Here is a 14,035-nt window from a genome sequence, read left to right as displayed (position 1 = left end):
TCCGCCAAACCTCTTCAAACATACCGCAAAACACTTCAAACACAAAATCCTCAAAGAGCATCTAGAGACATTAATAACAGACATCTTCTACAGTCCAACACATTGAGGCCATAAAACCGACTTCATCTTCTGCACTAAGAAACCCGTCAAATGGAAAGAAAACTTCCTACAACACCTTCACGTAACTTATACTTCTAACGTCCCTTATGGATCTAAACCCTCCATATTCCCATCCCAGAACTTTAGTGGAAAACTGTCCATAACCATTTACAGAAATGGGAACATACTAATACAAGCCTCTGAACAAAACCTATCCATTTTTTATCACCACTTCCCGGCTCTGTTTGCCTCCATGCCATCTGCTCCCATCACCGCCACTCCACCCCCTTCCAGAGAACCCACCCCTGCACCACCACCTCTACTAGCTGAACCCTGTACTCCCAGTGTCCTGCACATTGTCTCCACCTCCTCACAGCCTCTTCCATTGCCAGATGCCCTGAAATTTCACTGGCGCCCCCAGGATTACTTTCTCCTTCTCCATGGCACACCTCTATTGCCCAGCTTGATTCAGCTATTGCACCTGAATCCTCCCAGTCCTCCAACCACAGCAGGCTGGATACTACCCCTAGCCTCCTCTGAGACTCCGATGAGCTCCATCATACTCCACAGACCCAACCGCCTCTCAGCTAATCCCTATAATACCCCTAAAGAACTCAAAATCAACACTATTCTGGATGAAATGTAATCACTACGTAGGTATGCAAAGATTATCCACATCCTGACCCAACCTCACGCATCCATCGCAAGCACTGATCCTGCCACAAATATGCACTCTGAGCCCCTAGCCATCACCCCTAGACAAACTGTCCCCTACACTCATCACCACCTCAAATCTAGATGGACGATGACTGGAATGTCACAGCAGGAAGCCGAAATGCTGAGCAACACATATGAAAATGCTCCAAGCTAACCCGATCACCGCAAGATTCCAGTCACCCATTACACAAGTAGGACCCTGAACACCGCTCGCCCTCCCAGGCCACCTGCTCAACTAACTACTCCTCAACCCAATCAACCTGACCAGAGGTCATCACCTACGCTTTGCTGCATGCTGCTAAACTGTCGATCAGCAGTCAAGCATGCCACTGACATAGTTGAAACTATCCTACAACACAAAATTGACATCTGCTTTCTAAACAAATCTGGCTGTCTGACCACTCTTCCCCTTTCATCGTTCTCCCCCCCCCCTCCTCCCCCCCCAATGGGCTTCTCAATTATTTGTTGCGCCTGCAAGGACCGCATTGACAGTGAATAAGCTATCCCACACAAAAAAGATCTGTGCTTAACTCCCTTTCACAACACCAAATACCCTACTTTTGAATACTTCTGAGTTCAGATCTCCTATAAAAGCTCTATCAAATTTTATGTAATCTATCATCCTCCATGTGAAAAACAACAATTCCTTGAAGACTTAACAAACCTAATAATGCTAAACTCCCTAAAAGGCAGCACAGACATAATTCTAGGAGAACGACACCTTCACCTGAATAAGGCCAAAGACCCTATAGTACAAGCCCTATCCACCCTCTTTGGGCCCTTGCCTGTCGCAGGTACTTGGGCCTCCCACACAAGTGAGGCACCATTTTTATCGGGAGACCTGGGGGAATGCTGGGTGGTGGGAAGTTTGTGAGCGCCTGGTGATGCCACAACTTTCCCACACAAAAATGTGAGAAAAAAGTGGATTTTTCAGCGAAATTTGTGGTTTGCAGGGGATTCTGGGTAGGAGAATGATGGGGGACCCACACAAGCCATACCTCACTGGAAACTGTCTAGTTTCCAGAAATGAGTGGGTTAGGTAGGTTTCCCTAGATGGCCGCCGAGCCCCTGACCAAAAACACATGGGACCCCCCCTTGCAAAACCAGGTTGGTTTGTGATAGGTAATTTTGATGTCACATCAATAGGTTTTGGGCTCTTCCCAGCCGCGGGTACTTGGCCCACCCATACAAGTGAGGTACCATTTCTATTGGGATACTTGGAGAAATGCTGGGGGGTTGGAAATTTGTTGTTACTTTCCACCGTGTGAAAATTTGGGCACAATAATGCAAGGAAAATGTCACAGTCACATTTTGAGGTTTGCAGGACATTGTGGGTAAGATAACTTGTTGGGATCCACAAGAGAGACCTCATTATGCACTCTCATGGGTGTTTAGTTTACGACAAAAACTACAGTTGTTAGGTTATTCTTAAATGAAAAGTACAGCTTGGCAGAGAGACAAAACAGACAAAGATTACTGCACAGCCATCTATTCCTCAAGCACACACACATACTGGTTGGATTTGGCACGAGGGCGAGTGATGGTTCAGTATATAAAATTGTATTAACAAGAGATTTCACAAAAATGAAATGCACTGTCAATAATTGAATGGACAAAAAAATGAACCAGTGACTCACAGCTTGTGAGCTGTAAAGCCACTTCAAGGCACCAACCACTTTACAGGCCATTCACACACCTTTCATATATGTAAATGTAAATGTTGTAGACTTGTAAAGCGCACAGCTACCCCAGCAACGGGGCGTCCCGGCGCTGTAGACCGCTGGGGAACCCTTCCTGGCTATCCCTGTGAGATGGTCCCTTTCTGGGTATCTCCAAGGTGAAACCAGGCATCCCCAGCGTCTGTGGGGGGCCGTTGTAGAGATGAGGCAAGCTTAATGCCCAGAGTTGCCGAGTGTGTTCCTGGTTAGAGTAGGTACCGAGGCGAGAATTATCAAGTCCGTTTTGACCCTGGTCCACAACCCTGCCGCGTCGGGAATTAAACCCTGGTCCCTGGCCGATTCTCTGCTTACGGGTCTGCCTCCTCTAACTAGTGAGCCACACCTCTCCAATATGATACACACAAGACCATTTACACCACCAGGCACAAAACCAACACATTACAACATTCACAAAAAAGGACAAGGTACACCCTGCTTGACAAAAACAGAAAAGACACATTTTTATGCACAACCACCAATTCCTCAAGCACACATACATACTGGTTGGATTTGGCACGAGGGTGAGTGATGGTTCAGTATATACAGCTGTATTAACCAGAGATTTCACAAAAATGAAATGCACTGTTAATTGAAAGGACGAGAAACTGAACCATTGACTCACCTTTCATACGTGTGACATACAAAACCATTCACAATTCCAGCCGCGGGCCCAGCACATAACAACACTCACACCGGAAGACCGCGCCATTCAATGGCCCATCACTTTCACACGCCCACATTCCTGACACAGCAACCACACCAGCTCATGGATTACGTTGAGTGGCGTTTGGCTAGCAGTGTGTGTAGTGTCCAGCAGCGAGTAACTACTCACACACCGGCCAGCCAAGCGCCAGTCCACGCACACCACTCCGCCAGCCAAGCGCCAGTCCATGCACACTGCCAGACAAGCGCCAGTCCACGCACACCACACCGCCAGCCAAGCGCCAGTCCACGCACACCGCCAGCAAAGCACCAGTTCAAACACACCGCCAGCCAAGCGCCAGTACAAACACACTGCCAGCCAAGCGCCAGTCCACGCACACCACACCGTCAGCCATGCACCAGTCCACGCACACCGCCAGCCAAGTGCCAGTCCATGCACACCACACCACCAGCCAAGTGCAAGTCCACACACACCGCCAGCCAAGCGCCGTCCAAACACACCGCCAGCCAAGTGCCAGTACAAACACACCACCAGCCAGGCGCCAGTCCACGCACACCACACTGTCAGCCATGCGCCAGTCCACGCACACCGCCAGCCAAGCACCAGTCCATGCACACCACACTGCCAGCCAAGCACCAGTCCACACACACCGCCAGCCAAGCGCCAGTCCACGCACACCATCAGCGCCAAGCGCCAGTACAAACACACCGCGTGCCAAGTGCCAGTCCATGCACACCGCCAGCCATGCGCCAGTCCACGCACACCACACCGTCAGCCATGCGCCAGTCCACGCACACCACACCGCCAGCCAAGCGCCAGTCCACGCACACCGCCAGCCAAGTGCCAGTACAAACACACCGCCAGCCAAGCACCAGTACAAACGCACTGCCAGCCAAGCGCCAATTCAAACACACCCCAGCCAAGTGCCAGACCACGCACACCACCAGACAAGCGCCACTCCACGCACACCGCCATCACATTTAGGAGTTTTTTTTATATAAATAAGAAAACACAAACAAATTGCAAATAAATACAAATCTACTAACACAAAAACGGAAACTAAATACACTACACAAATGCCAACCTTGAAACTGAACAAAAAATATGAAACAATAGAGGCCAGGCAGTTCACTTTACCACTCATGGATGCTCCCAAAAATAATTTTGCGTGTGGTACATTCTAAAACAAGCAGACATACACAGCCCAGGGTTAGGACACTCGGGGCAGTACATACGAGTCTCCTACCGTATACCTCTTCGTCAACAGACTCTACATCTCCTACTGGGAAAGTCTTTTGAGGGTGTGGGAAGAATGTGATCAGGAAAGTGGCGATCTTTCAATCTAGCTACATCTTCCACCACTCCAACTCTAGGAACACTTGCCTGTTCCACTAAAACAAGGCTGCCTATTACACACTCCTGAAACTTAGCAAAAGTCATATTTGACTCAGGACAAGAATCCTGGAACACAACAAAAGCATTAAAGGTTGCCAAGTGGAAAAGATGGATAGCCAACTTCTTGTACCAAATGTAAGCCTTACGAAGAGCAGCGTATGGTTCCAACCTCTGATCTACTCGGTCAACACCACTCATGTGCCTATTATAGTCCAAAATGCACACAGGTTTGCGTGCTTCAGCAACCTGACCCCAAACAGTCACAGGTGCAATGCTTTCATCATGGATGGTAGTCAGCATGTAGACATCTCTCCTGTCTGAAAACTTCACAGCTAGAAGCTCCTCGCAACGCAACGCACTGTCCCCGCACAAGCTTTTGACAAACAAGTTATTTTGGGAAACCTTTACCGTTAGAGTGGATTGTGCCACAAGCAACAGTGTCCACTTTGGCCAATTCCCTGAACAACCGCACACCAGTGTAGAAGTTATCTACATATCAATGGTGGCCTTTGTTAAAAAATCCTCTACCAAGTTCCCACACAATTTTCTCAGTCACTCCAATAGTGGACGGACAACCAGGGGGGTTAATCCTGGATTCCTTACCGGTGTACACCCTGAAGTTAGAGACATATCCAGTCCTACTGTCACACAGCATATACAGCTTAATTCCCTAGCGTGCCCTCTTACTAGGAATGTATAGCCTAAAAACCAAGCAGCCTTGAACAACACCAAAGACTCATCCACTGCAATTTCTTTCCCTGGAGCATAAATCTCAGAAAATCGATCTACAAAGTGATCAATGACAGGCTGAATCTTAAAAAGATGGTCACAATCAGGGTGATCTTGTGGCAAAGCTAAACCATTATCGGCAAAATGCATCATCCGAAGCAGAAGCAAATACCTATCCCGACTCATGACTGCCGGAAATATAGCAGTTGCCGTCAAGGGACTAGTAGACCAATATGAAGACATTGATGGCTTCCTTAGCAAGCCCATCAAAAAAGTTAAACCCAAGAACTTCTTCATCGCTTCCAGATTTGTGGGAGTCCACCGGGTAGCTCTAGAGTGGGGCTTAAGGCTGGCACTGTTGTCCCTCAAAAACTGTTCAGCATACAAATTAGTCTCCTCAACAATCTCTGCAAAAAAACACATCGTCCATAAAAACTGAACAAAAATGATCGGCAAAAACTTTTCAGTATTCACTCTACACTCTGGAACACCAGTAAAGTCTGGCAATGCCGGCTGCACCATGCCTGGGGCAACCCAAAGGTCAGCACTTTCAACGGAAAGCCTTGCAGCCCCAGGCTGCAGCCCAGATGCCTCTTGCCGCACTATCGGCACTTCAATTTCCTCCTCCAACACAGGCACTTCATCCACACTAAGAGTAGCTTCATCATCGGATGATGCCATGTGGAGAGAACTCACTACCTGAATCTTCCCCTCCCACCTCTGCCTCAGAATGAGAGTCAGTCTCTGGACCATGGTCCGAGGAATAATCAAAAAGCATACCAACAACCTGCTGAGCAGTAATCCTGCAGCTAACCATTATCCTTACTAAGAAAGGAGACTGCACAAACAAGTCAACAACCAACACTGTGCAAAATAAGTAAGTAAAAAAATGTGTGCCTTATCACAAATATCTATATACTCAAAAACTGTACGATTCACTTACAAGAGACAGCTACACTCACCAGCACCTACTCTGCAAAGACACAGCAAAAATCAACAATATCCCACTAGAAAGAAAACAAAAAACAATTACTCAAAAGACAACAAAATACACATCAAGCACAAATGCAAAATGTTTTAGACACTCAAAAAACAGAAGCCAAACATACTGGTATTATTACACAATTTGCAAAAAAAACATTCATGCAGAAAAATAAAACTCGTTTACATCGTACAAAAAAGTCTCTTACCAACCACATGCAACTACACAAACAGCAGAACCACCATTAACGAAACCGCAACCTGCAACAGTCTAAAGAGCAAAAGCCTTGAACTACAACAAAAAGGGAGAAATAAAGCATTCCAATTACAATTCACAAGAAATAAAAACAATTCACATTATAACATGCTATGTCACTACCCAAATGGGGGCAGAAAGGCCAGGGGAGGGGCAGAATACACATAAACAAATATATGTCCCATGGAAGCAACCAATTAATTTATTTTTAAATCACTAGCTCAAGAGGGCTTTTCTGCCCCCCCCCCCCCCCCAGGCCAGAGACGCCAAAAAATATAGGTAAGTCGTAAAAATTATTTAGGCCCATAAGGAAGCGGCCCTTGCCTACGGGGTCGCTTCCATTTAAAATTTAAAACACTCCCTGGTGTCTAGTGGGGTTTTCTGCAGGCCAATTAAACAAACCGATCTGCCCCCGGGGGGGCAGAATATACTTTTTTTAAAAATAGGGCCCCTGGAAGCGACCCTTGCCCAAGGGGTCGCTTCCAATTTTAAAAAAGCAAATTCCCTGGCTCTAGTGGGCTTTTCTGCCCCCCCCCCCCCCCCCGGGCCAGAAGCGCCCAAAAAATCAGGCTATCTGTCCCCAGGGGGGGAAGAATTCAATTTTTAAATAAATTTGAGCCCTGGAAGCGACCCTTGCCCAAGGGGTCGCTTCCATTTCAAAAAAAGATAAATTCCCTGGTGTCTAGTGGGGTTTTCTGCCCTCCCTGGGGGCAGAAAGGCCAAATAAAAAAAACGATCTGCCCCTAGAGGGAGCAGAATATACTTAAAAAATATTTAGGGCCCCTGGAAGCGACCCTTGCCCAAGTAGTCGCTTCTGATTTTTAAACAAAGCAATTCCCCGGCTCTAGTGGGCCTTTCTGCCCCCCCGGTCCAGAATCGGCCAAAAAACGGGGAGGGGGGCAGAAAAGTCTGACTTTGAATAGGAAGCGACCCTTGCCCAAGGGATCGCTTCCTTTGCACACAAAAAGACATCCCTGGTGTTTAGTGGGGGCATTCCTGGTCCACGATCGTGACGCTCTGCGCGATCGTGCACCAGGAATGCTCTGCATTGAGACATCAGGGAAGAGGAAACACTGTTTCCTCTCCCCCGATGCCTCAAGGCATCTAGATTTGGCCCCCCTGCCCCACCGGAGACCAAAACCTACCTGCTCCTCCGTGGACACGCTGGAAACAAATGGTTTTCTGAGCGTCCTGCGCTTCCTGATGACGTCGGCGCGCGCTGTCATGTGGAAGCGTGGGGAGGTCGGGGTGGCCCGCTGCCATCCCTCTCTATGGTGCCAATATCGATACCCCGTCTGCCTTAAGTTGCTTCCGTCGAATCAACTGGACTCACGGGTCTGATAAAGATTTGTAAAGAGATAAGACAGGATATATTGAAGAGAGATCTACATGGAACGATTCTGGCAAATCTAGACATAAACCCTCCTCCATAAGAGCCGAATGAAGGAGTCTGCACTTTGTGAATAAATCCCTCAATCATAAATTCGTTGTAAAAAGGAACCCCAGAAAATGCCGCTGACTGCGGCACCCGCCGGGGGCCAATAGAGGGGTCGGGTCTCTAGTGTCGGCTGGGCACCAGAGTCCCCTCCCCGCCCCCGTTGGGGGCAGGGACTCCGGTGAGTCCCCCCCTCTTCCTCCCTGGGCGTGACGCGAGGGGCGTCACTTCCGGGGGTGGATCGTGGCCCGAGGGGAGGCTATAAAGCCCTCCCCCACCATGAGGCTACCCTCTTCACGGCTGCTTTCTGTTTGGCTTTCTTCGGCACCTTCCGAATTAGTGAGCTGGTGGCAAGGTCCAAAACCGACAATTCAGGGGATGCCTTAGGCATGTTAGATGTGGCCATCACAGACTCCCTGTTGATCCGACTCCGGAGGTCAAAGACTGACCAGGCGGGGCAAGGGATTGACGTGGTCCTCAGGCCCCTCGGGGACCCTAGGTGTTGCCTGGTCCACTGGGTCAGGGAATATCTGGTGTGCCGTCCCCCTGCCCTGGGCTATCTACTGATGCATGTGGACCAGGCCCCCCTGACCAGATATCAAATGGAAAGAATCATCAGGGCCAGTTTGTCCATGGCAAGTTTGGCTCAGCCCGAGAAGAGATATTCCAGCCATTCATTCAGGATCGGGGCTGCCACGGCTGCTTTCAAGGCAGGCTTGGAGCCCGGGAGTGTGAAGAAGGTGGGGCGGTGGGAGTCAGACTGCTATAAACGATACGTTCGCCCGTGATGTATCTTGCCAATTCTTTGTGTGCAGTGGATTTGTAGTGGTTATTGTTTTATTGTGCGTGTATTTACAGAGTTATTAAATGATTAGGAGTGTAAACTGTGTCTCTTGGTTTACTAGGGCTACCGGTTTGGGTGATCGGGCATTCATTTATCTCCAGGGTGGCTCAATGGGCGTCGCACCAGAACTGGATGAGGTGCTTCCCACAGACATAGTTTGAGTGGATGGGTTTCCCTGGCATGAGATGGAGCTGTCTCCGGAACAGACTGGAGCAGAGACTGGTTGCGCAGGGGGCTCCCCCCAAAATCTTAGTGCTTCACCTGGGTGGGAATGACCTCATTGCTTTGGGTAGAAGGCTTCTCCTGCAGGCCATGAAAAGGGACCTATGCGATATCTGCAAGCGCGTAGGACAGTGCGATGTCCTCTGGTCGGAGATGATTCCACGCAGAACATGGCGAGGGGCCGAATCAGTTGAGGCAGTGGAGCATTCCCGGAGGCGTCTCAATGGGGCAATGCGCAAGTTTGCTGACCAGAGGGGCCTAGGTTTCATAAGACATGAGATGATCAAAGAGAATGAGAAAGGTTACTTTGACAAAGATGGGGTTCACTTATCGCCAGTAGGCATGAACCTTTTCCTTTTAGACCTGAGTGAGGGGCTAGAGATGAGAGGTTGCAGGTAGGCTACAGCTGTGGTGGGGGGCCCTGGCGGTGACGGGGGCCACCTCCAGAGCTGTGGCAGAGTTACAGGGCGATCTGGAAGCAGGCCGGAACAAAGGGTACCTCTGCGCGGTGCCAGATCCAAATCCGCGGAGCCTCATGGGAGGGTCCTGGATGCCGAGTCGGCGCCCCGCTAGTCCTTCGGGCGGTTGTGGGCCTGAACAACCAAGGGGGTTGCTATGCGACGCTCCGCCCTGGAAGGGGCGTGAGTAAGAAGTTACCAATGGTCACGTGATCCTGTAAGAGAATCACGGGTAGGGCAGCCGAGGCGGGGTTCGCTCCAGTGCTGCCCGGCTCTTCAGGCGGGCAGGCGGCCCAGTTGGTTGCCTGCCCTTGGATCACCCATAAGATAACCCACCATTACATAACGGTGTATGTAATAAACCTGCGGCATCTGTACCCAATCTAACAAACTGTGTTGTGTGCTTATTATTGGGAAATGTATATATAATTTGGGAGGGGCGTACAGTGGATGCCAATGACAACACTATGCCGCTGACCGCGGCACCCGCAGGGGACCAATAGAGCGGTCGGCGCTCTAGTGTCTGCTGGGCACCAGAGTCCCCTCCCCGCCCCCCCCTTGGGGGCAGGGACTCCGGTGAGTCCCCCCTCTTCCTCCGTGGGCGTGACGCGAGGGGCGTCACTTCCGGGAGTGGCCCGAAGGGAGGATATATAGCCCTCCCCCCACCAGGAGGTCGCCCTCTTTGCCACGCTCGCCGCATCCCTCCCTTCCGCTTACCCGGCATGGTGGTGGCAGGTGGGGGTGGTAGAGAATATTGTAATGTTTTCCTTTTTCGTTGCAGGCGGAGTTACAGGGCGATCTGGACGCAGGCCGGTACAAAGGGTACCTCTGCGCGGCACCATAGGAGGTGCCAGAGCCAAATCTGCGGAGCCTCATGGGAGGGTCCTGGATGCCGCGTCGGCGCCCCGCTAGTCCTTCGGGCGGTTGTGGGCCTGAACAACCGAGGGGTTGCTATGCGACGCTCCGCCCTGGAAGGGGCGTGAGTAAGAAGTTACCAACGGTCACGTGATCCTGTAAGAGAATCACGGGTAGGGCAGCAGAGGCGGGGTTCGCTCCAGTGCTGCCCGGCTCTTCAGGCGGGCAGGCGGCCCAGTTGGTTGCCTACCCTTGGATCGCCCGTAAGATAACCCACCATTACATAACGGTGTATGTAATAAACCTGCGGCATCTGTACCCAATCTAACAAACTGTGTTGTGTGCTTATTATTGGGAAATGTATATATAATTTGGGAGGGGCGTACAGTGGATGCCAATGATGACACTATGCTCTAAACCATAATGGTGGAAGTTTTGAGAAGGTATTTAGCCAATTAAGAAGGCCATGCGGATCCGAAAGGACCTGCAGCCGCTCGCCCATTCCTTGGAGTGAAGATCTTACGGAGTCACCAGGCCACCCGGTCTCACTATAAACACACTGGCGCACCACGGGGAAACACCACATACCGTGTCACCGCTCCTGTCAGGCCTGCAGCAAGTTCGGTTTGTAGGGCGGCCGCGGGAGCCTGGCGCATGTGAGAGTAAAACAGAATGACCGAAGAAGAGCATCCCCAGGCGGCGCCCGAAGGTACAGCCTTTGAGGAGCTGGGGAAAAAGATCAACAACTGCCTGACCCAACTCGAGGTACCTCTTTTCCAGGCAGACCACCGATAATCTAATTAAAAAAATAAATAACCAAGGTTGAACTCGCACCAACCACGTGACCCGAATCCTGTCCGCACTAATCCTCAATTCAGCCACCTCGTGGGAGAGTAATGCAAGATTTTTTCATAATTCCAATGACCCCTCTACTGGAAGCTTTGACTCTTGTTTCGCACACGTGTACGACTTCCACCGCATTGCAATGTTTTGTAAGTTCGTTTAATGCGCTGAAATGGAACATTAGGCTTTTGTGCGGTTGTGTCCATAGGGGAGTGTGAAGAGGCAGCAATGGACGCAAAGGCTTGACTACTACATGCTTATTAAGATTCTGTGCCTCAAAAAAGTGGTAGGTTGTTTTACAATTTAAACCCACCAATTAGCATATTGATAACTGCCACACCCTGTTCAGCGTGACTCGGGCAGATAGAGCCACAACTGGTGTCAAGTTGACCCTGCCAAGTCCATACATGATGTGCAGCTGCAATCCAGGTTTTTTCTATGAATCCTGGGACTTGAAGTCTTGATTGTTCCATTATGAAACAGGACTAAAATACCCCTAACTCAAAGAAAAAACTTGGACTGGAGCAGCACATCATACATGGACTTGGGAAACTTGACAGATATGCTGGGTGAGGTTATTTATCCACAAACAATAATTTAATGTGCAGCCCAGTGCTTGCTTTTTGTAGAAATAGATACTTTTAACACACTACAAAACGAAATACTACACAATGCAATTAGGTTAACTAATATAGTGTGGCATCCCTGGTTGCGTTTCCAATGCTCTACACCCTCACTCTCTCTCCTTGCTCAGGTGAACCTGACAATTATAGCACCTCGTATTCTGTGGCAGAAGCAGCATGAATTAGGCAGAGGTGCAGATAAGGTACAACTTTACATCAGTTCAATACATTGAAAAAACAAGGTTGTCATTAACAGATGTATAGTGTTTGGCCAATAATAAATATGTGTGGACGGTTATCTGTCTTTACTTTCTGTGGGGGGCATAGTGGGGCAGGGGCGGATTCTCCATTAGGGCTCTGGGGCTGCACGCCCCCTTAAATTCCTTCACATTCCTTTACAATTATAAAATAGATCAATTTATTTTGAGATATGATTGTATCTATAAACAAATTGATGTATTTAAGTCTGGGCTGTCTGTGCCAGGCTACCTGTCCCTCCTCGCTCTGAAGCAGGAGACGGAAGGCAGACAGTAAATCAACTTTCTGAGCTGTGACACGCGACGCAGGGCTTACTGTTCTAAAGCCCTGCATAATGAATCAATGCCATTGTAGCCTATGGCAGTATCCAATAGTATAGGCCAGTGACTCTGTCAGCGTCATGCTTTGTGGCATGAGAGTCTCGCTCGTGAGAGCAGCAATCTGCATAGATCCCACCCTTTCCCATTTGTCACACGTAGGAGTGAACGCAAGCACTGTGAAGCACATGTGTTTTGCTGCTTTGTCCCCCGTAATGGCAAGTGCTGAATGCTAATCTTCGGTTATGTATGTCGTTCTGGGACCCCTCGCCACCCTAACTTCCCCGACTGTGACACCCCAGGCCCTGGCTGCCCTTCGCTATTCCTGTTTGAAATGGAGCTGAAGCATTTGTTCCACCGCAAAATGGATCCAAAAGACGAGCAGGCCAGTCTGAGTTTAGCAAGCATTACAGGTCCGCTGCTTGGCACCGTGCTGCAAATCTCCTTTTCTGTCTGTTGCCTGAAAGCGTCTAGCTTAGAGAATCACTTGTTCAAATCAAACGAGCAGTGCTAACCCAGCAGAAAATGTCTGTCTGATTCCCAAAAATGTTTTACGCATGTGCAGAAGGGACCTACGTTTAAAGGGGCCTCCTAGTGAATGATGTCTCCATACATTTCAAAACTCCAGCAGATGTCATCAAACAGAGCAACATACTGTAGTGACTATTGTTGGTGATTGCTACACATGCTCGGCTGGTAAACAGCACTGTGCTTTTTTTCTCTACACTGCACGGCCCCCTGCATATAGCTTACAAAGGGCCTAATGTATTAACAATATTTTTAGTTTTTCACCCTCGCAAATCCTGCTTTGCCCAAAGCTCCAGGCTTTGAAGGAATTAAAAAACAAAACACATGGTTCCAAAATAGCATCGCCAGTGGTGCATTTCATTGCAACACACAATCTCAACATTACGATTTTGTGTGAGCTGCAAGGAAAAGGGGCAGCAAATGGGTTCCCCCTTTTTCTTCAAACATCGAAAGAAATTTATCAATGGTCTGCAGTTGCTCCTGTGGTCAGAAAGGACTGGTCATTTACTGACTGGCCTAATCAGTTAGTTATAACCAAAATAAAGGGAATTCCCTTGATCCAACAATTCCAATGTCCGTGTATAGTAACTAACAATATAATAAAATACTGAATGCTGTATCCAAAACCCTTGAGAGCTTTAAGGGGTCCCTCCCCTTTTTCTCTATTCTAATCAGTTAGTTAGCAACAATGAAGGTTCTTGTTCCCTCGTGAAGTTGATCCAAATATCTGAGTCAAGCGCAAAGTGAGAGATATGTGCTTACAGTAGACGTTGTCTGCTGTTTGACATAAAAATTGGCCCTATCTTAATGCCCGTAACAACATTAATGCCAAAAACATGGATTGATTCACGAACAATGTGTTGAAAAACGTTAAGGCAATGCATGTCAGTGATGTTCCGCTCTCATTTTCAAGTTATACTTAATCTTTCCTTCCTCACTAGTTAGCTATTTAATCGTGTTTCTTTCTGTATTTGTTTTCCATGTGTAGTTTGTGCCATTCCAGGTGTTTCTGATCGTCTTTGAATGAGAGCTCTGACGCTGACCCTGAAGCCAAGGCAAAGTGACTGTCAGTGGGTTAGCCTCATTGCTGAGC

Source organism: Triturus cristatus, chromosome 7 (genome assembly GCF_964204655.1).
Source record: "Triturus cristatus chromosome 7, aTriCri1.1, whole genome shotgun sequence".
Lineage (NCBI taxonomy): Eukaryota > Metazoa > Chordata > Amphibia > Caudata > Salamandridae > Triturus > Triturus cristatus.
This window is presented reverse-complemented; position numbering follows the sequence as displayed.